General features: G+C 39.2%; 1 protein-coding gene across 11 annotated transcripts in view; it reads right to left on the bottom strand.

Moving 5' to 3' along the window:
- Positions 1 to 22783, bottom strand: part of MARCHF1 (membrane associated ring-CH-type finger 1) — a 271534-nt gene that overhangs the window by 147039 nt on the left and 101712 nt on the right. The window contains exon 1 of one of the 11 annotated variants that reach the window (XM_052690298.1): positions 20092 to 20113. The exons of the other annotated variants lie outside the window; for them this stretch is intronic. The gene's annotated coding sequence lies outside the window, so the exon portion shown is untranslated. Of the gene's footprint in view, positions 1 to 20091; positions 20114 to 22783 lie in introns of those variants that run through there. 11 annotated transcript variants of the gene reach the window in all.

Raw genomic sequence — 22783 nt, 5'->3', positions numbered from 1 at the left:
CTCATGTTTTCCTGTTGTTTCACAGAACATTACACAATCTCTATTCAATACCTGTATCTGTTTTATCTATCTTGGTCCATCTGCTCTGCAAATGTTCTCACAAAGCAGTTTCCCATGGCAACATCAAATATCACAGTCCCAGTCTTCCGCTGAAGCACTCTTAACTGATCCACGTCTGAATTTCAAGCACCATCTTTTTTTCTGCAGTACTTAACTAAACAAGAAATAAATTGAGTCTTTCACCAAAGAAAAAGCACACATGAATGAAAGAAATACCCGTGAACATAACCCTGCAGTTAGGGGTTCTGTTCTGCACTGCCAGTTTCGAACAGAAAGAAATTGCAGCCATATTTGGCAGGGGCAGGAGATAAAATGACTGATGACCTGTTGTTAGTTTTTTCCTCGATTAAAATTTCTAAATCTTCACCTTATGCATAGAAAAGCAAATGATGCATAAGGTTCAGAGATTTAAACAATAAGAATACAGCGTGCTGGATGTAAGTTTTAGAATGAAAGGCCCACAAAGTCTGCCTACTCTGGGACAACAAACATTGTCTACAACAAAACTATCAGTGACCCACATTTTTTCATCTTCATGCCAACAGTCATCAAAGGAATAGAGATGAAATTTCTGCAATACGTTTTCACGTAAATTAAATACAATTAACAGTAGTTACCCATAAATACCTGAAATTTCAACGGAGAAGCTATCTGGAGAAACCCTGCTCAATTTGAAGTAGCAGTAAGCATATACAAAATTGATTTTTAAGTGAAGACCTTTTGAAAAATTTAAAAAAAAATAGTAAACAGCATAAATTAGTTTTGACTACAAGGGTTCTGTGCATTTATGGTGAAACTGTAACAGATGCGTTGAATTCATTCATTTACATCTTGCACAACAGACAGTTTTCTTAAGGTATGATGTTCGCATTTTTTGTCATCTCAACAAGATCAGAAGCAATGAGGAGCAGGCCTCTGGTGAGAGAAACTGTAACCATAGATTCTGGGTCATTTCCACACCACTGTTCTGTATTTTATAACTTGGAGCTAGTTGAAAAATACCCCACGTATGTTTACACAATCTCAAAACCAAAGTAACCAACAGGATCAAACTCCCACATCATTTTTAAGTATGTATTCTTTTCACCTATACGTTCACTGGCGTTATTCTCAGTTTTCCCCAGACATTCTCGTTTGCTCATCTTTGAGTTTGAGTCAAACAGACTTTACAGATTAATCATAGAATTGCTCGGGTTGGAAAAGACCTTAAAGATCTTCGAGTCCAAGCATAACCCAACCATCCTACCCTAACTCTAACAGCTCTCTGCTAAATCACTTCCCTGAGCAGCACATCCAAATGGTTCTTAAACACTCCAGGGATGGTGACTCAACCACCAAAGATAACATAGTCTTCCCAGAGTTCTTCTGTACTGGAGTTCTGATGTTCTTTCACAGAAAGGCTTATGCCTATCTTGAACATAAATAATACTACGCACTATATAGCAAATCTGGCATTTCTACAGAGCACAGAAGAGATCTGCAACAGGAGAACCACTCCACTTGTCTGCTGCACACACTCAAAGTCCCACTGGCTTCATTAATGCCTGCAAACATTGCTGGGCAGATTAATGCAAAAGAAATCCAAAAGCTCTCTACCCACAAGAGGAGCACCACGTGAAATCTCTCTCTACAAAAGCAAGATATTACTTAGCTAAGGTTACCTGCCACCCTTCCAATGATTCTGTACTACCAAATCAGCCAAAGAACACTGCCTGCACTGACAACTATTGACAACTTCTACCCACAGTTTATTTCTTGAGCAAAACCAAGTGACTTGTCATCAGCCACCAAGGAAACGCTAAAATAAAGTAATTTAATTCCTTAATTGCATGGAATTAACATGTGTTTTATTATCCTGTACTACGTACAACTTACTTTTACTCTTGTTTTCTGATAAATTGATCTTTAAGACAAGTATTTTAGCCAAAATTAGAGCGCACATCGTAAGTACATTGCTCCATGTTTTCCTCAAGCCTCAGTTATTCTGTTTTGATTTTTCCACAGGAAGATTGGATTTCTAGGAGTTTTCATGCACCATAGTAAAGAATATCAATGATAAAACTCTAAGGAGTAGCAAGCTTCATTATATGCAACAGATATATGTGAACTATATAACTGGCTAGGAGATCAGAACGTTTTGAAAAATAGTTCTCAAATACGCTCCTTCAAAAGTAATGATCTAAACTAAGAATAAAGAGTGAAATCCTTAAGGACTAACGCCTTGCTTTTTCTGACCGTGTCTGAAAGACTATAAAAGCCTTTACATTATTAGAATCTATTCCAGAAATGGCTAAGCAGCCCCTACCGTATTCATTTATCCTTTGTCCTTTTAAGCTTTCAGGGTGCCGTGTAGCCATAGTAACTATGCCTTTTCTCTGTGAAATCCATTAGCTGGTTTCAATCTGGAATTCAATGCTACCATAAAATCAAAGCCAAAGATAAAAAAAAAATATATCATGAAACAAGATTATTGTGACAAGCAATTATTTTAGAAGCAGTCTCTGCATCTTTATTCCTTATCCACAACAGCAAAGGAAACCAACAGTTTAAAAGGACATCAAAAGATAAATTCAAATTGCCTTCTAAAGCTTGGTCAGCATCAGGAATCATGCGTTTCCATCTCAAACCAGACCTCACAGCAAAACTAGCTGTTTTCCACATTAAGCCAGTCAGTGCAACTGGCTGGCTGGCCACCAGTGACGAAGGACAACTCATGAGCTTGCCCTTCACAATTGTGCTTCCCTTCCAGCAGCAGGCTAAGTTGAAGCCATCCTAAGACCAGGATTTGCACTGCAAAATACGAGATTCCTCTGCCATGTGGACAACTTCAAAAGAAGCTAAGTGTTGCAGAAGACTAGGCTAAGCTTTATCAAATCATATTTGGGTTTTGTCGTGGGACGCTTCAGCATCAGCTTAGTCCTGACACCAGTTACGCAAGAACTGGCCCTAGTGGCATTGCCACTGTTTGCTTGAACCCTCCCAGCCAGCAGTTCCACCTGGGATCTAACAGGAGCTACATCCCCCAGTATGGAACTGGAAATCTAAGTTCTTTACTATGAGAGTGGTGAGGTGCTGGAACAGCTGCCCAGAGAGGCTGTGATGCCCCGTCCATCCCTGGAGGTGCTCAAGGCCAGGTTGGATGGGGCCCTGGGCAGCCTGGGCTGCTATGAAATGGGGAGGCTGGTGGCCCTGCGTGTGGCAGGAGCATCAGAGATTCATGATCCTTGAGGTCCCTTCCAACCCTGGCCATTCTGTGATTCTGTGAATCAGCAGCATTGGAATACGCTGGGCAGGTCACTGACTTGAATAATTAAGGACTCCTCAAGTCTTCGTCGTGTTAGACAGCGCACTCCTTAACTGAACATTTTCCTTGCTACCTTAGTTGTTGAGCTGTCAAGTTCAAATCCTGCTATGTTCATTTTACACTTCCATTCACATCTGCATTAAGTAGAATCAAGCATGACTCAGACAAAAGTGAAACGTCTGCCAAGAAAGCCTTATTAGTAGTTCTAATCACTACCAAGTATACTCCATTTATGATGCAATCCTTGAATATTGAAAAAGCTTCTAAATTCACACAGCATTACACAGTGTTGTTGCTTCCACTGCCATCTATGAAGGTACACTCCTGTATAATCTGGCACAAATAATGGGTGTTGGCATGAAGCACAAGAATATAACTGGAGGAAAATGTAGGCATAAAACAGGATCAAATCTTTTATCCTATACTACCACAAAAAATAGTAACTTACAAAAAAGAAGCATGTTAGAAACACAAGTGACAGTGTCCCTGTGTGCTGCCCCTACAGAAGCTGAACAGTGCCTGTTCCAATGGAGAGAAAGCAGAACTCCTGCTAACAACCAAAGAAATAGCAACATTTTATTTCCACTTCCTAGCTGCTCCTTCTGCTGTCTCTTGTGCTTTTTACTGAAAGCAAAAACACTGCTTTCAGTTGAAAAAGAAAACCAGAATTTCATGAGATTTACCCCATTAAAAAACTCCACTCCCCTCTCATACAACGCGCAATTCATTAAAGTTAATAGCAGAGCTCCCACAGATTTTGCTAAGCAAAGACTTCATCTCTGTATCTTTATGAAACATGTTGGAATTCAAGGCCATGCTTCCTGTCACTAGGGTAGAAAACAGTCACGCCATCATAGTTTCTGAACCCAACTCGGCCAATGCGCCCGTCATCTCCAGCAGGTCCCTGATCTGAAACAGAACAACAGCATTTTTCAGCAGCCACAGTGTGAAGCCCAATAGCAGCCCAGTAGCAGCCCTGAGTTCAGCACAGAGGTAGAAAATTCACCTTCCCAAACCTTCTTCGTGCTGCCTTTCAAATAACAGCAGAGGTAAACTCACGTTGAAATCTTGTATGTTGATTTCTCAGGGAAGCTCTTAACGGTTAGAACATTTTGACAAGACATTAGAAATCCACACTGAATTAAGCACTCCCAAGCACTATGAAATTCAATGTCAGAAACCTTACTACTGAAAAAACAAAAGTACTTCTTCGCTATGTTGATGGCATCATTCCATCTATCAGGCTACAGAACAAAGTACTTCCCACATATACTGGCAGTACAACCTGTGAACAACATCTGGAGAGCAAGATATGGTTGGACTGGATGACCTTGGAAGTCTTTTCCAACCTTGTTGAGTCTATGATTCTACGTATCAGCCCTTTCTCCACCCAGAATTCCTGTTGCAAAAGGCTTGTACGTGGAAGCAGCACTGACGGGACAACTGGCAAGAAATTAAATCAAGCTCTGGAAATAGAAATTACCTACAGGTGGAGAGTTGGAAAAAGAACTCAGAAAATCTGGAAATTTGATACAATACAAATAGGTGTAGATCTTCTCAGAAGACTTGTATGTTGTTAATAGTATGCAATGAGACATTGGAAACTGCCCGACTTGGAATGTCTTGAAAAGCAGAAGACCTTTTTGACTCCCACAAGCTTCACGTAAGAATACACCACTCTCTTTGAACGTGCTTATTTTTGTTATCTTAGCATCCACCTACATCCCATACTTGTTTTTTTTTTTTTTTCAAAATTCAAAGGCAATTATTCCTCCTTTTTTTTTAATTGATCTTCCAGTTTATTTAATAAAGCTGAAGAAATCCCAACACGCAAAGCCAAGTATTTTCATAGCTCTGTGTCTTGCTGCATCAAATTCTAAGAGATTAATGCCTTTAGAGCCCTAAGAACATCCTAGCATGTTTAAATTTCCAATAGGCTTCCCTAAAACCAGTGGTACTGGTTAAACTTGGAAGAGGACTTGTCTCAGGAAGTTCAATTCTCCACGACATTAGAAAACAACAGAAGACCCTACGAATAAAACAGCCTGATAATATCTTTACCAGAGGATGCCTGGACAAGTTGTTTTCTGTGTGAGAGGATATGACTGTTTTCACAGCAGCCTCCCTGCTCACCTCCATTCCAACATGCTGCAGTTGTCATAGCTACCATTTTACACGGCCATAGACTGAGTAATGATCTCACATTCAATAAAACCCCAAATGCTCTGAGCTTGTAGAATATTTCAGGATTTGCAAAGAAATTCTGCCATGAGATTTCACTGAAAGATTGGCAGGTGCCAACGAGCATTCAGACAAAAGCTTGTTTTGAAGAATGAATATTTCATTTGCAGTTCTGTCACAATGAAGGTATAGGACCTGAAACCGTGGTGTGACTCACTGATCATTTAGGCAAGTGATTATAATGAAGTTCAAGGGTATTTAAAGAATGAATTGGAACCAAATGTAAACAGGCTTTCCTTTCTGAATTAAAAAAAAAAAAGAAAAACCTTAAATTGTTTCCTAAGTCACATGAGGGAAAGCAGAACATACAGCTCTTACAGATTCAGGTTCCCCAGAGAGTTCCTACACGTCCAGGTGAATGAGAACTTCAATCAGGAGCACAAAACACACCAACAGCAACCACCCTCCTAAGTTTTAGAGATGACAACAGTCACAGTGATGACCATCTAAAAGGCAGGTGTTAGGCTCAACCCAGGTAAGTCACTGAATTTAGATCCCCTCCAGGTTATACTGATATGATGCTAAGGCAAAGGTATCTAACAGAGTTATATATATGTCACATCCATCCACTTATTAGCATATAAACAGTTTGTAAATCATAGTCAGAATAGCAGTTGCTCAACAGTATTAAGGAGAACAATGTGAGGAGGTTATTTTCATATTCACCATGAGAGCTTCTGTGATCTTCAATACGCGGAGCAGGATCAGCCTGCACTTGCTCTCTTAAAATTCTGTTCTTATGTGAATGTACTTGAGAATTTGATGCCGGTTTTAACCTCAGAATAACAAGACAAAAAGCCATCTGTGAGAACTCAGCCCTTCGCAATGCGTGCATTTTCTTTGTCTGTCCAGGATCTGCAGTCTGCTCCCAGCCTCAACTCTTCTGTGATTCTGCTAAGAACTAACAGCTCTAGCTTAAAACAGAATCTGCTTGAGATTCCTCTGCCACAGTGACAATTGCTGTGCTATTCAATACTTTGCTACGATCCACTTTGTTGTTGCACAGTGTCAAGATTTTATGAGCAACTAAACTCACACATTCTCATTATTAGCTATTTAAAAGGGACAATTCTTATATTCATCAGTACCACGATGCCCAGCCAATTTCCAAACAGAACTTCAGTCCCTCCCTGGCATTCGTGAACAAGAGTGCTGAGGCACATAAACATACCTTAGATTAAAAATAAAGAAGAACATTTATAGGAGCAAGTATTCTGCAGTTTCATACTGCAATCTCTTGGATTTTAGTGTGTCAATTTTTCCAAGTATCAGCTGTTTCCCCACTCCTAAGTTCTGTCCTTGACATCTCCCACAATTAAGTTCCAACCACTCTCATTACTAAACAAAATAGATCTTGCATTTCACTCCAGATTTAAGGTTTTCTCAGCATTTGTAATCCTCTGTGGAGTTAACAGTACCTCTTCTTTTGTATTTCATATTTATGAGAAGACTTTTAACATTTAAATACTATGTTACACATCCGTAACCTCCTTCTATGTTCAGTTTTGATGCTTTGTGAATAGAATATTCATCTAGCACTTAAACTAATACTTAATTGAAGAAAATTCAGTTCGGCATAGCTCATGGATTTGACAGTACTCAGTACCTTGCTGTCAGGGGATATCCAGCAAGCTGTCATGTGGAAGCACCAGGGGGGAATAATCACACACACTACGTACACCAAAATACTATCCCCCATTTTAGAACCTCATTCCTCATACAGTTGCAGGGAGACATTCTGCCTCCTCCTGAAACATTTTCCTCCTATCTCTGAATCCAGCTAGATTTTCTTTTCTCACTGAAAATCACGACCAGTTTCTTTCCAATCTGTTGCACTCATTTTAACCTGTGTCTCTTCAAACGCTTTCGGACATCAGAAGGCCTCTCCAATGATTCTTCTAGGCACAAGGAAGAAAGTGACACTAGTGACAATAATAATAATAATAATAATAATAATAAAAAGAGGGCCCTTGGGATATTACTGACCTAGCATCTATGAATCTACACCTTCAGCATCCAAAACTAAGTGTAAGATAAGATAGATGCACTTGGCTGAGTCACACATACAGATGACCAGCATCCCTCACAGCTAAACCAATCAAGTCTTAACTTACGGAATGCACATTTTAATTCTTTCACATTTAATTCACACATAAAGAAAACATTATCTCAAAGTTTAGATTAAAAAGAAATTTAAATTGGTGCCCAAGGTAACCCATGGTAAGAACAGAAACATGCAGAACAGTCTCTTACCAGTGCTAGCCTCTCTGACAGTTCTTTTCAGTCTAAAATTCAGTATACTACATTCTTAAAACTTTAACTGCATGAATCCTCTACTTTCTCTGCTGCAGAAGATGCACTGTTACACCTTCACATCAATTAAACCAAATCCTGAAACTGTAATTCCTCTAAAAAACTTCTGAAATGCATTTGCAGGACAATCGTAGAAGCACAGACCCGCTTCTGGGGCTGAAGGGCTCCCATCAGGAGCAGCCCCAGCCAGGCCTTCTACAACAGCAGGCCAGGCCCATGTCTGGGCAGCTCTGGGAGATCTCCAAGGAGGAGAACAACCCACAGCCTCTCTGGGCAGCCTGCACCAGGGCTCTGGCCCCTGCAGGGCCCAAAAGTGCTGCCTGGTGTTTATAAAAGGAACCTCCTGTGCTCCAGTTTGTGCGCATGGCCTCTTTTCCCATCACTGAGCATCGCTAGAAGAGCTGGGCTCCATCTTCTTTTCATCATTCCTTTAGGTCTTTGTACACATTAATGAGACAACCCCGTCCCCCTGAGCCACCTTGTCTCTGTGCTGAACAACCCCAGCTCATTCAGCCTCCCCTCACAGGAGAGGAGCCCCAGGCAGCCCTTCCTCACCTTGGCAGCCCACGGTCGGACTCTCTCTGCTACATCCATACCTCTGGTAACTGAGGAGCCCAGAAGTGGATGCAGAAGTTCAGGTGCAGCCTCACCCACGCTGAGTGCAGTGAACTATATGTGTATCTTCCATTTCTCTAGTGGATGGCTAGTGTCAAGAAAGATCTTCCAGTGCAAGGTGAAATCAAAAGCACTTCTATCTTAACATTCTTAAGAAAAGAAACACCACAGTTGAGCTTCATTCTGCTCACATAAAAGCAAGATCTCAGATTTTTAGCAAACACCCATAGAATAACAGCATTTCAAACCACTGCAACATTGTATACATACTATATCTCATAAACTCAGGCTAAGATACTATTTAACCACTGAGAATGTAACAAAATCATCATTTGCCTCTTACAAGTTTTTCCTGGTGCTGATTTCTGCAGGCCAGTAAGACTGGAACAAAATTGAAAGAGTGTTCAAAGTGCAGAAGGAATAAAGTTGAGCTCTGTTATTTAAACTAAACCCAGCACTTGTCTAAATGCTTCTTGTGTGCCACTATATACTAAAAAAACACATTAAATGGACCAAAGCTTCAGATGGATTTCCCCATGCTACCACTTTAAATTGAAACAATCAAGAATACTAGAAGGGCATTCACATTTACATAGGATGTCCTACTTTAAAGTTAACAAGAACAATGAAATCCTAACATTTCCTCTTTCTAAAGGGTGAGCAGTATAAACACACTGAGTTGCACACAGACATCGCATCCCACTCCCATCTCTGCACAGCACATTGCTTTTCTCTGCTTCCAGGTCAAGCCTGAACTCCCACCAACCCTCTGGCTTCTAACCAACTCCATGCAGTTCCTTGTTAACCTCCCATATAAACACATTCATAATCACCTTTAAAACATCGTCCTGCAGAAACTCGCTTCGCTGTGTTACTCAAAATCCCTTCTTACCTCCTGCATTCAGGCTTCTAGAAGCCAGTCACGGCCTCCCGCTTCCTGCACCATCCAGCACCAGGAAGGCATCTCCTCAGCAGCATCTACAAGGTGGTTTCTGTGTCCCCATCCTTCCCAAGATCCATACTCAACCGACTTACAGCACCCAGAGGAAAGCAGCCCTATTCCACACAGCTCCAGCTGCTCTCCCTTCCAGCAGGGCATGATACAGAACCTACAGAAAGCTGCAAACAGCACCAGCTGTCCTTCGTACATGCTGACCCTTCACTGACTAGGGAAAAAAAGGTGGGCCATTTTGGAAGGGCTTGAATAAATTCTTATGAGAAACATCCAATTGCTAAAGGTCCCTTCCTTGTATCTCAATAGCATTTGTTCTTTGCTACTTCGTGTCTTTCTTCCAATAAACTCTGCCCCAATGAAGCATTACACAGTGGCTAGCATACTCTCAAGGACCCCACAGCAGAAGCTGGCAGGCTTTTGTTGTTAATTACTTCAGATATCAAGCTCAGCATCTTAAAGCTCATTATCTAAAATCTCCATCACTCTGTAGCACTTAAATAAATATCCCCATTATCAAGTGTATTTTCCACATCATCTGCAGATGCTGAAGATTGTCCTCCTATTACAGTTCCTTTGAAATTGAACTAAAATGAAAAAGGAAATAATCACCTTGTTATTGGTCCTAGCTGAAAACTGGACCTTAAGGGAAAGAGAAAAAAAAAAAAAAAAGGAAAAAAAAATTGAAACCCAGCACTAACAGTTAACACCCAGGCAAGCTTATCAGGAATGCTAATAGAAAAAACCTATAATGGATCTACATGCAAAAGCATGCTTCTGGCTTCTAACAGAGTCCACTCAGTGTGCTGGAGGTATACAGAATAAGAGTGACTAAGTACATCCACACATGTATGAGTACTGCTTTCACGATGGTGGAGCTAAATCATGATCTGTAACTGGCATCACAGAAAGGTACATCTCACCAGGTTAATGAAATACCTCTAATTCTTACAGCTGCCATCAGGTGCCTTATTAAAGAAGAACTCATAGCTCACACTGCAGAGTCTCCAAAGCGCCATTCTTTCCCAGAGTTAGAAACAAGTTATGTGGTATGTCTCCCTGCAACTACCTGCAGAAACATCCTTGTTTAATTCAAATTCCTTTTGTATACTCACAAAATAAAAATGGTATCATTACCGCCACTACTGCTACCATCAGACCCTCTACTAAATAGGGAATTATGTATCAATCGCTAACAAATACAGAAAAGGAAACCTGAAGACATAAACAAGGAGAAAAGTAATTGAAGACATTACCCTTCAGATATCCCAGTTTATCTTTTGTCTAATAATTCAAAGAAAAAATATATATGTAAATTAAAAGCCACTCACAGCTGGAGTTCCAACTACTTACAATAGACTTAATGACTTTTATGAGACAGTAATTTTGTATTTTGTATTCTGCTCTTTATCTGACATAGTATCAAGCGTTACAGTTCAGCGCACTACCTGAAGTGGCCACTGGTTGAGCTTAAATACAGAGATAAGCCTGTGAAAGAACGCAGGAATAAATTAACAGAACAACTTCTTTCCAGAAGCAAAACAGAGTTGCCTGCCACTAGGAAAAGCTTATCTGTGTAAAACCAGAGTTCTCTAGTTGTAAAGGACTCCTGACCTAGCAGAGAAATCATCACAACAACTCTTACAGCGTTTATGAACTCAACTTTTCAGTACAAGCACAGCACAACCACAAACCACATCTTCCATATTTATGACAAGACCACCACCACCACATAAACTTCCTCCCTAAAGAAATAAAATGCACAAATAAGCCACAGACAAATGTTAGTTCCTGATCTCCTATGGCAGTGTGTCTGCATAACAACCAGAGCACAACCCACGGTTTAAATACCTGCAGTCGAGAGCTTGGCTTCAATACCAAATACAGAGCTCAACGTCACTGAATGGAAGCTGAATGATCAACCAACCTACTGACTTGAGGACATGATGGAGCTCTTCTCCAAGAAATAGCAAAGTTAGACTCAGTACACTGATTAATCTAACTGTGGTTTCAAGATACTTCCACTACAAATTATTTCCTACTCAAAGGACAACTAATGACAAACTCAAATTACCAACGCTTACATCAGTAAGAAACAAGAATCCATCTGATTAGTAACAGGCAGCACAGGCTTTGGTGTTTATTTCTTCTCAACAACACACTAACAAAGCCATGACAAAACCAAAACCTCACATATGGCTTACTGGGAGTCGATATATCCTCAACAAAATGGAAGTCATTGCATACCAGTGCAACAGCCAGCTGCTGTTTGATCTTAGCCATAGCCAAAGGGTTTCTTTTGTCCTCTCTCTTCTGTTAGTTTCTTCAGGGTCTCATTCTCTTATATCTATATATGCCCAGGGCACTTTTTCTTTTGTTCCTCAGATGCATGTTTTAATTATCACAGAAGCAAGACCCCCTATGTCACTTCTTATTCCTTCATTAATTAAAATAACAATAATAATAAAGACGGTATCTATAATAGTTTGGGTTTTGGTTTTTTTGTTGTTGTTGTCTGGTTGATTACATTAATAAACATAGACTATGGGACTCAAGGGACCAGTCCAATTAAGAAGTCAAATTGCCATGTGATTACAGACACTCTCAAACTTTAAGAGTTCTCAGAACCATCTCAAATCTTGTGTATGATTTCAGCAAACTGTGACACTTCCCAGTTTCATCAGGCTGCTACAGTCTTTACATCAGAAAAAGACTAAAATGATTATTTTTTTTTTTAATTTGCTTTCTAAGAGCAACTACAACTTTACTTACATGTCTGCAGTTAAAAAGTCGTAATTTCTATGCTGTGAAATATTCTCATAGCTTGCAATTAAAATTAGGATTGATGCTTCTCTGTCTTGCTTTAAGGTTACATTTTTCCTCATCGCACACAGCACAGTAACCCCACATCTAATGCAAAAATTGTCTCTGCAGTGAGTGGAATTAGCTGTCTAATTTCAAATCTAATTAATTCAGCAGATCACTTTCAGAATTATTTAGTAAGTGGGATTTCCATACAAGTCATTTACAAAGCCTGATATGAAAAACATTTTCATGGGTAAGCACTAAAAATTTCACCAGATGTATAGGAGAAAAAATAGAAGGAAATAAACTGCTGCCACAGAGCTGATTTTAGCTGAGCTGATACTCTTTCATGGAATATTATGTAACACCTCAACGTTTTGAACCATAATAGCTTATTCAAATGTTTTCATCATTAGCATCAATATTATCGCTTTACACTGATCCCACCAAAAAGGAAGAAAAAACACCACCACACCTAACTTTCATATATATATATATATATATATACACACATTTGTTTTAGTTTTAAATAGCTATAATAAAGTATATCTATTCCAATGCAGAAGATGGAAAATAAAACACTAAAATCAGCATTGATTCTCTAAACCCTCAACAATAAGAAATCAGGCCCAGGAGCTGAATAGTATGGATTAGCATTGAAATATCAGTCAATTATTACTAGATGTAATACAACATTCTGAGCAGACAGCACTCTGAACAAATAAATGCAATTAACTAGCGTGTGAAAGCCAGCAGATATCTGAATAAAATAGACAGGGAGTCCTGTTAATTTCAATTATCATTTGACATTCTGCAGGCATCTGTGCAATTTCCATCATACAACAAGAATCAGTACGTGTGTGATTACAATAAAGAGCCCTGAAGATAGCAACAGGTTGGGTTCAGAAAGGAAACTGAAAATACAGGGTAATGGAACAGTAATCAAGTTGAAGTCCCTTGTATTGTCCTTTTCCTGTGAAATTCCACACTTGTCAGACCCATAATAAAAGACCTGGGAGATGGTGAACTGCTATTTCAGTTGGATGACAGAGTATGAAGTTGAGCCAAGTTTTGTAAGCTGTCTCAGCTGTCAAGGTCCAGTGCGGTACTTGGTCTCTGAATTCTGGTGACACTGAGGATTTCAGTCTATCTGTGGTTTTGGACTAAACGTAAGGAGGTTTGTGTTATCAGTTTCCTTAGTAGAATGCTGGCACTGACCAATTATAGCATAATAAGAGAGACAAGAGGCAACAATGGACTGAAAGACTATTGCAGTGCGAGAGACCCATCAATGATGACCAAGTGCTGCACTGGGACACAAAACCACTTCACTGACAGCTCAAAGTATTAGAAATAAACTCCCAACTCAGTACCCAATAGCATGGAGGGTCTTGCTCAAAATTTATCTGTTGAAGAGACACTCTAATAACACACATGGATACAGTAACCCTACAGGATTTACAACAGCCAAAACATCCACCGGTCTTATCTACAGCTTCCAAGAGAAACACGAAACAAGAGCTGATGAAAATGAAGATATTAAGAACTGCTAAAAGAATTGAATCCCTACAGACCTCACAGACACCACCAAAAGGTGCTGTATGGAAAACAGTAATAAGTGCATATCACTTATCAAGAAAGGCTTGATGAAGAATTAAAAGCAAACTGACATGGACAAACAGGCCAAAAGGAAGCTTCCAGGAACAAGAAAACTTAAGTGTAAATTTAAAAAAATAGAAATACCATAAGAAGTTTAGGTTATATTCAGATGATGATAAAAACAAACATCACACACCTCAATGAACTGAACAACAAAAAAAAAAATAAACAGATGAAGAAAAGTTTGAAGAGTAACTCATAAATCAAACACCAAATAAATACCACATCCAACCTCAACCAGAGATGGATATCTGCCAGAACAGATGCAGAATTAGTTAATGACCAAAAGGAAAAAAAAACCACAGAGGATCATAACATTTCAGTGACATGAAAACAAACACTTGTGTTGGCATACAGCATGGAAAGCAGATAGAAAGCCCCTGGAAGCAGCCATCTGATCCCTCATCCAGTTTTGACATCTTCTGCCATTTTCAGCTTCCAAATATTTCAGGAGATGGAGTCAACTTCCAGAAGATGCTGCATTTGACAGCACAATAATACTCATGTTAAGTAATTGGTCTTCTGTCCTATTATTCACTTTCTATTTCGTATGGATAAATGTATCAGTCTTGATGGAAGAACAGCTAAGGGCTGTCACAAAATCGACAGTGCAAACAAGGAGCATCCCAAGAGCCTAAAACATTTTACTCCTGCCACACAGCTACCAATGAACTGTGCAGATCTGGTGACTTAGTGACAAACTGATACGGTTCAGCATAGAAGTGAGCCAGCAGTAAGAAGAGGAAATGCAACATGAACCACTGTGATCGCTGGGTAACTCCTTAATATCACTTTAATTTCACACTTTCTTAAAATAAATGCACACATGTGAAGATCTTGTAAAAATGTTGGTTGGAATTTTATCACATTATTAAATGTTTGGGGTTTTTTTAAGCAAAACTTCAATAGTACCAGATAATCTTATTTTGTCAGCTTGACCACGAAGACTGAAAGTGCAGACAGTACCTTCTTTGCCAAAGGATGTATTACACAAACAAAGAATAGGTGGCAAAGAGCTAAGTTAGAATCTGTTGAAAATCATAGCTAGTTTTAAAAGTGCATTTTTGCAGAAGTTAAAAGAATAATGTAAAACCATTTAGATTAAGCAGGGTTGGATTTTGGTTTAAGAAGAAACTAGTGCAGAGTTAAAGGAGAACGCTACAAAAGTTCTCCTTTTGACAACTGATGCTCCAGTGAGAACATTCCTGTCAACCTCCTGTGATTGTCAGCTTTCCAGATATTTTATCATGCCTTTTTTACTTCTGTTGTAAGAAAAGCGATAGAATTTCACATCCAAAAGCAGAACTTAAATTAGACACCTGCCTCAGCCCCGTGAGCACGTGGATATTTGCTGTCAGGCAGCATTACACACTCTGCAGTCAACCAACTCAGTTACAGTTTCATTTTTATACAGTCACATTTTTTCTTATTTGCATTCTTAAATAAAAATAATCACGTAGGTTGGTAAAAACTGAGTGCTTTCTGAATAATGCTGCAAATATGTATTGTCTGTGATGACAGCGTGTTCCTCCACATTTTAATGGCTGTATTTGAATTCAGGTTCAGGCTCCCCCCGTAAGTTAGTGACAAACTAAAGAATGCTGAAAGACAATGAAGAAACAGCTGTGAAGCTATTAGCACACATACCCAAAGGAACATCTCTTAATGCCACTGCTTGCACATCTAGATATGAGTTAGTCAGAGGGGAAAAAAGTACAGAATAAAATAAAATGAAATACCTTGAGGACTTCAGTCAAACAAATAATTTGGGGTACCAGGAAATAAAAAAAAAGAAGAAAAAAAAGAAAAGGATTATTGCAGTTGTATATGAGAGCCAGTCTTTTAGTCTAGAGTAAGGAGTTCTGCAGGAACTCCATCGACTCACCTTCAGGTCAGATTCTACGCACAAATCTCTGAATCTTAGGTGAGATCTCCTTAAGAACAGGCTTGTATTACTTTTTACACTTCAGAAGAGCTGCTTCTTTGTTCTCCATCACTTCTTACACTCAGCTCCTACAGTAACTCAAAGTAAATGCTGGATTTCTGGGTACATCCACTCTCTTTTTGTTCTAAGGACAGCTAAAGCAGAGAGGCTCCTCAACGTTTTACACTGTAAACTCACCACATGCTCTCACTGCCACGACTTCTGAACAGCAAAATGAATAAATACAAGAAACAACAACACTGCAAGAGTTCATTAAAACATCTGTAGAGCCTGAGGCGTGAGAGACAGGTCTTTGAGATCACTTCACCTTCTGCACTTTACACCAAACCAGAGATTAGAACAGAGGCCTGCTCACAGCTCACAGGCGCGTGGCTCCTTACCTCTCTTTCAATATATGACTTTCATATGAGTGATATTCTCAAATAATTCGTGGTTTTCATTCACATGTAGTGCTCACAGAAGCACATACTGCAAGCTACACGCTTCTGTGTACGCCATACAGAGAAACTGACTCAGGGTAAGAGCACTGCTACATGAGTTGTACTGCGCCTCTCTGAGCATCGGGGCGTGCTGCAAGTGCAACTCAAAAAAGAAAAAGAGAAAAAACATTTGCAAAAGCCATGCCATAACTCGACAGAGGAGGTTAATAGAGAGATAAATACCTTAATAGTGCCTTTGGGTACAAGATGGAAGGATACACGTATGCAACAAGAATCTCACCGCTCAATTCCTTCAGGACAAAAATGACCTTCGCATCTATTTACTGCTCGTGTCAAGGCTTGAGAAAAGCATGTCAGAGAAACAAGCCCTACACACTGTGGATTTCTTTTTGGGATATTTTTTTTTTTTTATTTTCATTCCTTTGTTTAGATCTGTGTTTGTTTCTTAAAAAAAGCAAATCAGTGCTTTAGATAGAAACAAGCTTCTAATCAGTGCCAAACAGCATCAGTAGTATGTTCTTACCAAGCGATCCAAGGGAAAGGAGCAACAGCAACAAAAGGTTGCCCTTCTGTCCTACCTAAGAACAACTTGGGGACTGAGGAGATAAACTGAAGTACAACACTTTAGTAGAAGGTTTCATTCTAACCACAGACAGAATTAACACAGTTATTGTATTCACGTAATTCAACAGCACTAGAAACTGTAATAGGATGATGTGCATACATTGAGCTAATTTTCTCTGCCTAAATTGATTTTAAAAACTATTTACTCTATAGATACACAGCACCCAGAGCTTAGAGCCAATATCAGTAGAACACACCCAAAAAGCTCTACACGTGAAAGCCCACGATGCCAGGATGTACATTCCTTTATGAAATGTAAAGTAAATGTCAGTGATGACAACAGCTTATGACTAGCTTCTCAGCAAATAACTGAAATAAAACATAACTAAAATGCAATACAAAAAATCATGTATGATTGTAATTACTACGTGCCTGTCAAAAAACTTTTCATCTAATTAACTGAACACCCAAAGCTTACATTTTCCCACCGTCTGTGATACCATACAATGAGTTCCAGAACAGCACCACTAAATCACTACCCTATCAAAACAACTCATGTGTTTTGTGAAGAAACAAAGTACGCAGGGGAAAAATACTGTTTTGATCAAACCAATGGGTAGCAAATGAACCACAGAGGCACACAAGCCCTTTATCAGGGCGGAACAATGGAATAAGTGTCTGTACCTCACTGGAAGATACCTGTAAGCAACTAAGCCTAGAAAGAGGAAAACTACAACAGTCTTCAGATTAGCTTATGCTGGAATTCCAGTCTTTTGCAAATAGAAATACTCCTATGAGAACCTACAGTACCTTCTTGCCCAGAAGAGTACATAAACATGGATATGTACACAGCTGGGAACTAAGCAGCCCCTTCCAATAAAAGGAAGATCATCATTATGTAGCTTTAACAAATCAATCCTTAGTGAGACTTCTTCAGCAGCACCATTACAGCTAAAATTATATCACCATCATAAGGAGATTCCAGTTTGGGAACCTACACGCCATGCAGTGCTATGCACAAAAAATATCTGCATGGTAGCATTCATACATTCCACTAAAAGTCTGTCTGATGATGTAGCTAATTCTGAGCATGCCGACGAGTAATTTAAAATTCAAATGGCTGTAGCTGAAGAGTTCTGTCATAGATCCTAAGATATCTCAAATAAATGGAAGCAGCTGCCTGCAGAGCTGAGGGCCATCAGCAGCGTTTAACACACTTCCTTCAGCAGTTGTTTTTTTTTTTTTCCTCCAAAGTTAGTTGGGAAATCCCTGCTCAAGTCTATGAATGCTGTTGATTGCCCTTCTAAAGAAGGGAGAAAAAGCCCAAAACATATTTTAGGAGAAACATGATAATTCTGTATAACGGAAGGCCAAGCTGAGCCTTCAGTTACTCATTTTCAACACATAAGCAGCCACAGACAAGTTTTTCACTGAGAGAGTGGTGAGGTGCTGGAACAGGCTGCCCAGTGAGGCTGTGGATGCCCTGGCGATGTTCAAGGGCAGACTGCATGCTGCTTTGGGCAATCTGATCTAATGCTTCATCAGCTATCCTGCCTGCAGCAATGGGTTGGAACTTGATAATCCTTGAGGTCCCTTCCAACCGAGCCATTCTGTGATCGTATAGAAAGGCTACAATACTGAGGTGTTTTCAGCCTGGCAGAAAAGGAATTCAATATCAGACACAGCATAATAAGCAACACAAATAACAAGAAATGTTACACGCTTTTCTGAGCAACCACTTTCAGAAACCAAGAACTTCACTGGAACAGGAATACACTGAGGCTTGTTTGAATATTTTTATGTATGGAGAGAGAGATTGAGAGAATGTACATATATAATAATATACTATATTGGTTGTAACCAATTTTTCAACAGGGGATTTTTTTTTTTGAGAGAGAAAAATATACTTTTGAAGCTCAAATAATTTAAGAGGAGGCAGGACAACGGGCAATTATAAGCCTTGAAGGTAAAGAAGAGCAGAAAAACTGGCACTAGAATGACTGAATATGAGCCAACTGGGAATGAACTCACAGAGGCAAGCAAAAGGTACAGTTTTCCACCAGGAGATGGACATTAGAGGAAGCATTCTAAGTCCCCCTTGGTTTCCCTGTTTAAGTGAAGAAGGGATTCAACCAGGTACCACACGCTTTGCAAACAAGTCAGGAAACCACAGCAAAGGTATCAGAACCTACAAGGTTGCAGCAGCCAAATCACTCAACAGTTCTTTGCTTTTTACTAGAAAAGCAGATCAATAACATCATCTTGTCGCTGTGTTCTTTCTTTTCCATCTGTATTAAGTTGTGTCTCTACTGCAAGCCTTCCAGGCACAGAAAGTCCTTCTCCTCCTCTTTTTTTTCTTTTGCTTTGGTTGAGTATTTTGTTTGTCTTGGAGGAGGGGTGGAGATGTGATTTGAGGGCTTTCTGATGACATTTTGTCTTGGTTTTGTTTTTATACCTTTCAGTTTCTTGAGGTCTTGGCCCACTACAAAAACCTAACAACCTTCAGAATACATCGAACTCAAAACCTCAGAATGGAATAGCTATGCCAAAACCACTCTCCTGGGTTAAAAAAGCAGGTTGTAGAAAAAGAAAAACGCTCAGTAAATTGGCTTGGCATTTACAGATTCCTTAGTCCTTTCTTCTAGACCAAATGCTATTCCCTAATATTGAGAACTTATCAAGAAACATGCTCAAAGTAGCAACCACATGATACAGCAGTAGAGACACAGACATAAAAGCTGGTCTATTCTGCAGAAGCTGTCATTAGATAAGCAAAGAAAAATAGCACAAAGAATTATAACTTTGCTTGTACAATTTCCCCTGAATCTTTTTTTTTTTAATCCATTACACTGAAAGACACCATTAAAGCTGTAGTTACATCTTCTGCTTGTTTTTTTTTTTTTTTGAAAAAAAAAAAAGCCTATTGCTGAAAAAACTGGCAAAGCAATGGACTGATAAACAATTTGCCATACAAAAAAGACAGAGGATATGAACAAAACAATCTGTATAAATTTAATTAATTGACAGTTAAGACAAAAAAAGATTGGCCAAGAAAATTTCAGCTTCCTTTTATTCAAGGAGCACAGACTCAGGAATAAGGTTAATTACTGATCAAGGGAACAGCTCCAACGTTAATTAGCCAAATGCTTGGCTACAGTACATGAGCATGCATTGCACATATTACATAGCTTACCTCTGTTACTGGAAAATTAATTCCACTTATCTGAGTAAACATCTTCCTTTCTGTCCATTTGCTCTCCAGCCTGGCAGGGACAGCATTTAGAACAAGTAAGCAACAGAACAAAACCTATTTTCAGGGAATGAACGTGCTTAGAGCAAAGCAAGACCATTACTGCAGAAGCATGTCATGGGACGATGTTCTGAAATACAGGTATTAAAGAAAAAACTAAAAACAATCAGAAAGATTAAGACTGAATTCTGCTTGTTTGGTTTTTCAAGCAGGAAAAAAAAAAATTTCCAGAAACCTTCAGCAATATCTTCACTTTTAACCCTGTCAAACTATTCTTGCTGATGTACCAAAGAGATCTGACAACCATTCACTCCCACTGCTTTGTCCTTCTCTGCAGTGCTGACATCAGAACGCACATCTCACCAGTGAATATCCCACTGCCTGGCCTCCTGCCTTCACGAGGCAGAGCTCACCTGCAAATCCTTGCTTGTGCCATTCCCTATGATGAAAACAGCTCCTCCAAAGAAATTAATAGCTTTCTCACCAGCATCATGGAGTTTGCTGGATGAGGATTCACAGACCACCACTTTTCATCTAATTCATTTGTTCATACACAGCTTCAGGACACTGCACAGCGCGTGATTAGCAGCAACAATCTCTGAGGAGGACAAGACTGTCAATACCTGAAAACAACTAACGTGGCACTTCAAGAATGCTCTTCTAAGTTAGATTTAAACTTTGCCCATACAGAATTCCTGGGGTTTTCCCTCCACTTCCATAAAGAAGAAAAAAATAGAATTGACAGTGATAGAAATAATTAGCTTCAATCTAACCTCAGATTATCACATATTGTTTACAGCCCTTTAAGAAAAAAAGAAAAACAAAACATAAGCTAAATACAATTGAATAACTAAACTTATCAAAGTATTCTAGTAATAAAGCAGATATATGAAATAAAAGTGACAATCAAAAGACAGCAGAGAGACTTTAAGACCGACATCCATTGCAAAACACGTTTCTAAGATGGAAGGGAGCTGCCTATTCCACAGGGAGGTTTTCAATTAACCAAGGGCCACGAGACATTCAGCCCTTACCCTTCCAGCACAGGAACATGCTGGTGCTAGTGCAAATATGGTGCTTCCAGGGCAAAGTGCAAACCCCAAATGATAGAATTCAGCCTCTCAGGGACTACACAAACTGGGACTGCAGTTGGTAACAATTTCCACCTGGACCTACTGGGTCCAGAAGGCAGCTTCTCAAGGATGACATGAACTGCAATCCCAATCCTTACCATTTTTTTTATGGACATCACTGTTTTCAAAATTCACTTCAAGAACTGACAACATTACACTGATGAATTATAATCCCAGGACATGTCATCCTTGAGGGGTTGCATATCTGCAGGTCCATAAGGTCCAGTTCCAAGCTCTTATCAGCTCAGAACTGCTATTATAGTTCCACATCTGCAAAATTGCCTTGTTTTACATCGTTTGCGAATTCCTAACTATACCATTTAATCTGCTCCAAGACAAGCAATCTCTAAAGACTATACTGCAAAGTACCAGATTTTGCTGAATAAAAATAGATCAAATACAGCTTAATTCAAAGATCTTCATGCCATTACTGAATAAACGCTCCATCTTAATTCCTTGCTCAAATACCGTATCCCTTGTTTATCTGTCTCATAGTAACAAAACTATTTAGAGAATTGCTTATGTTATCCAGGAAATTCAAGCCACTGTATCTCTCCTTCAAATTGAGGAGGAAAAGAAAACATGAGAAAAAGCGTATGAAAGCAGCAGCATCATTCTAAACTTCCAAAGCAGTTTTAAAGGAGTAAGTCAAAACATTACTCTACAATCTGTTGCATAGTAATAAGAATGATGAATTTCATACATTACCATAAAACCATAATCTTATTGGATTGTATTTTATAATGGAGTCCAATTTTCTCTAAATTCAGATCCTGCACTGACTAAATTGAAGTTGAAATCAGATGACAGATGATTTCTGATACACGCACACAATAAAAGAAAATATGCCACCCACAAACAATTTTCATACTTGAAACATAACAAGCAGCCTGCGAATATGAATCAAGACACATTCTTGAAGGGAAAAAAACAAATAGCAAGTGTGATTAAGAGGGGTGAGAAGGCACTGGTACTGTCAGCCAAGGACTGCCATCTTCTCAAAACTAAAGGCAGGGATAATTATGTGACATAAAAAAATATTAGAAATTACAGCAGTAGTGAGGCTTCTGGGAACCCAGCATTTCAGAAACTTGAGTACAATTTGAACAATCTAACAATTTCATAACTTCCTTAGTGGGGGAAAATATTTCTTCCACGTAGTTTCTTCCTCCTTCCAAAACACATCACTCATCACAAAGCTCTGTGCAAATCCCCAACTCCGTAAGCTTTTATAAATTTGAAAATATAACTACTTCCAATAAAGACAAACCACAGGATGTAGCAGCAACTACAAGCTGATTTCCTTGCATTTAAGATTACCTTTTTAAATGTCATGTGCTTTACAATTTTCTTGCTTCACTGACTACAGCAGTTCAGCTCTCTTGGTGATGCCAGCAAAGGAGGCATCACTGCAATGGCAAAATTCCCCCTGCCCAAGTACTTTCCTGAAAGAGACCACGCTGCAGTCAGATGAAATGCAACCACAGCACGTTCAGATGCTG

This window comes from Tympanuchus pallidicinctus, unplaced genomic scaffold (genome assembly GCF_026119805.1).
Source record: "Tympanuchus pallidicinctus isolate F22 unplaced genomic scaffold, pur_lepc_1.0 scaffold26, whole genome shotgun sequence".
Classification (NCBI taxonomy): domain Eukaryota; kingdom Metazoa; phylum Chordata; class Aves; order Galliformes; family Phasianidae; genus Tympanuchus; species Tympanuchus pallidicinctus.
This window is presented reverse-complemented; position numbering and strand designations above follow the sequence as displayed.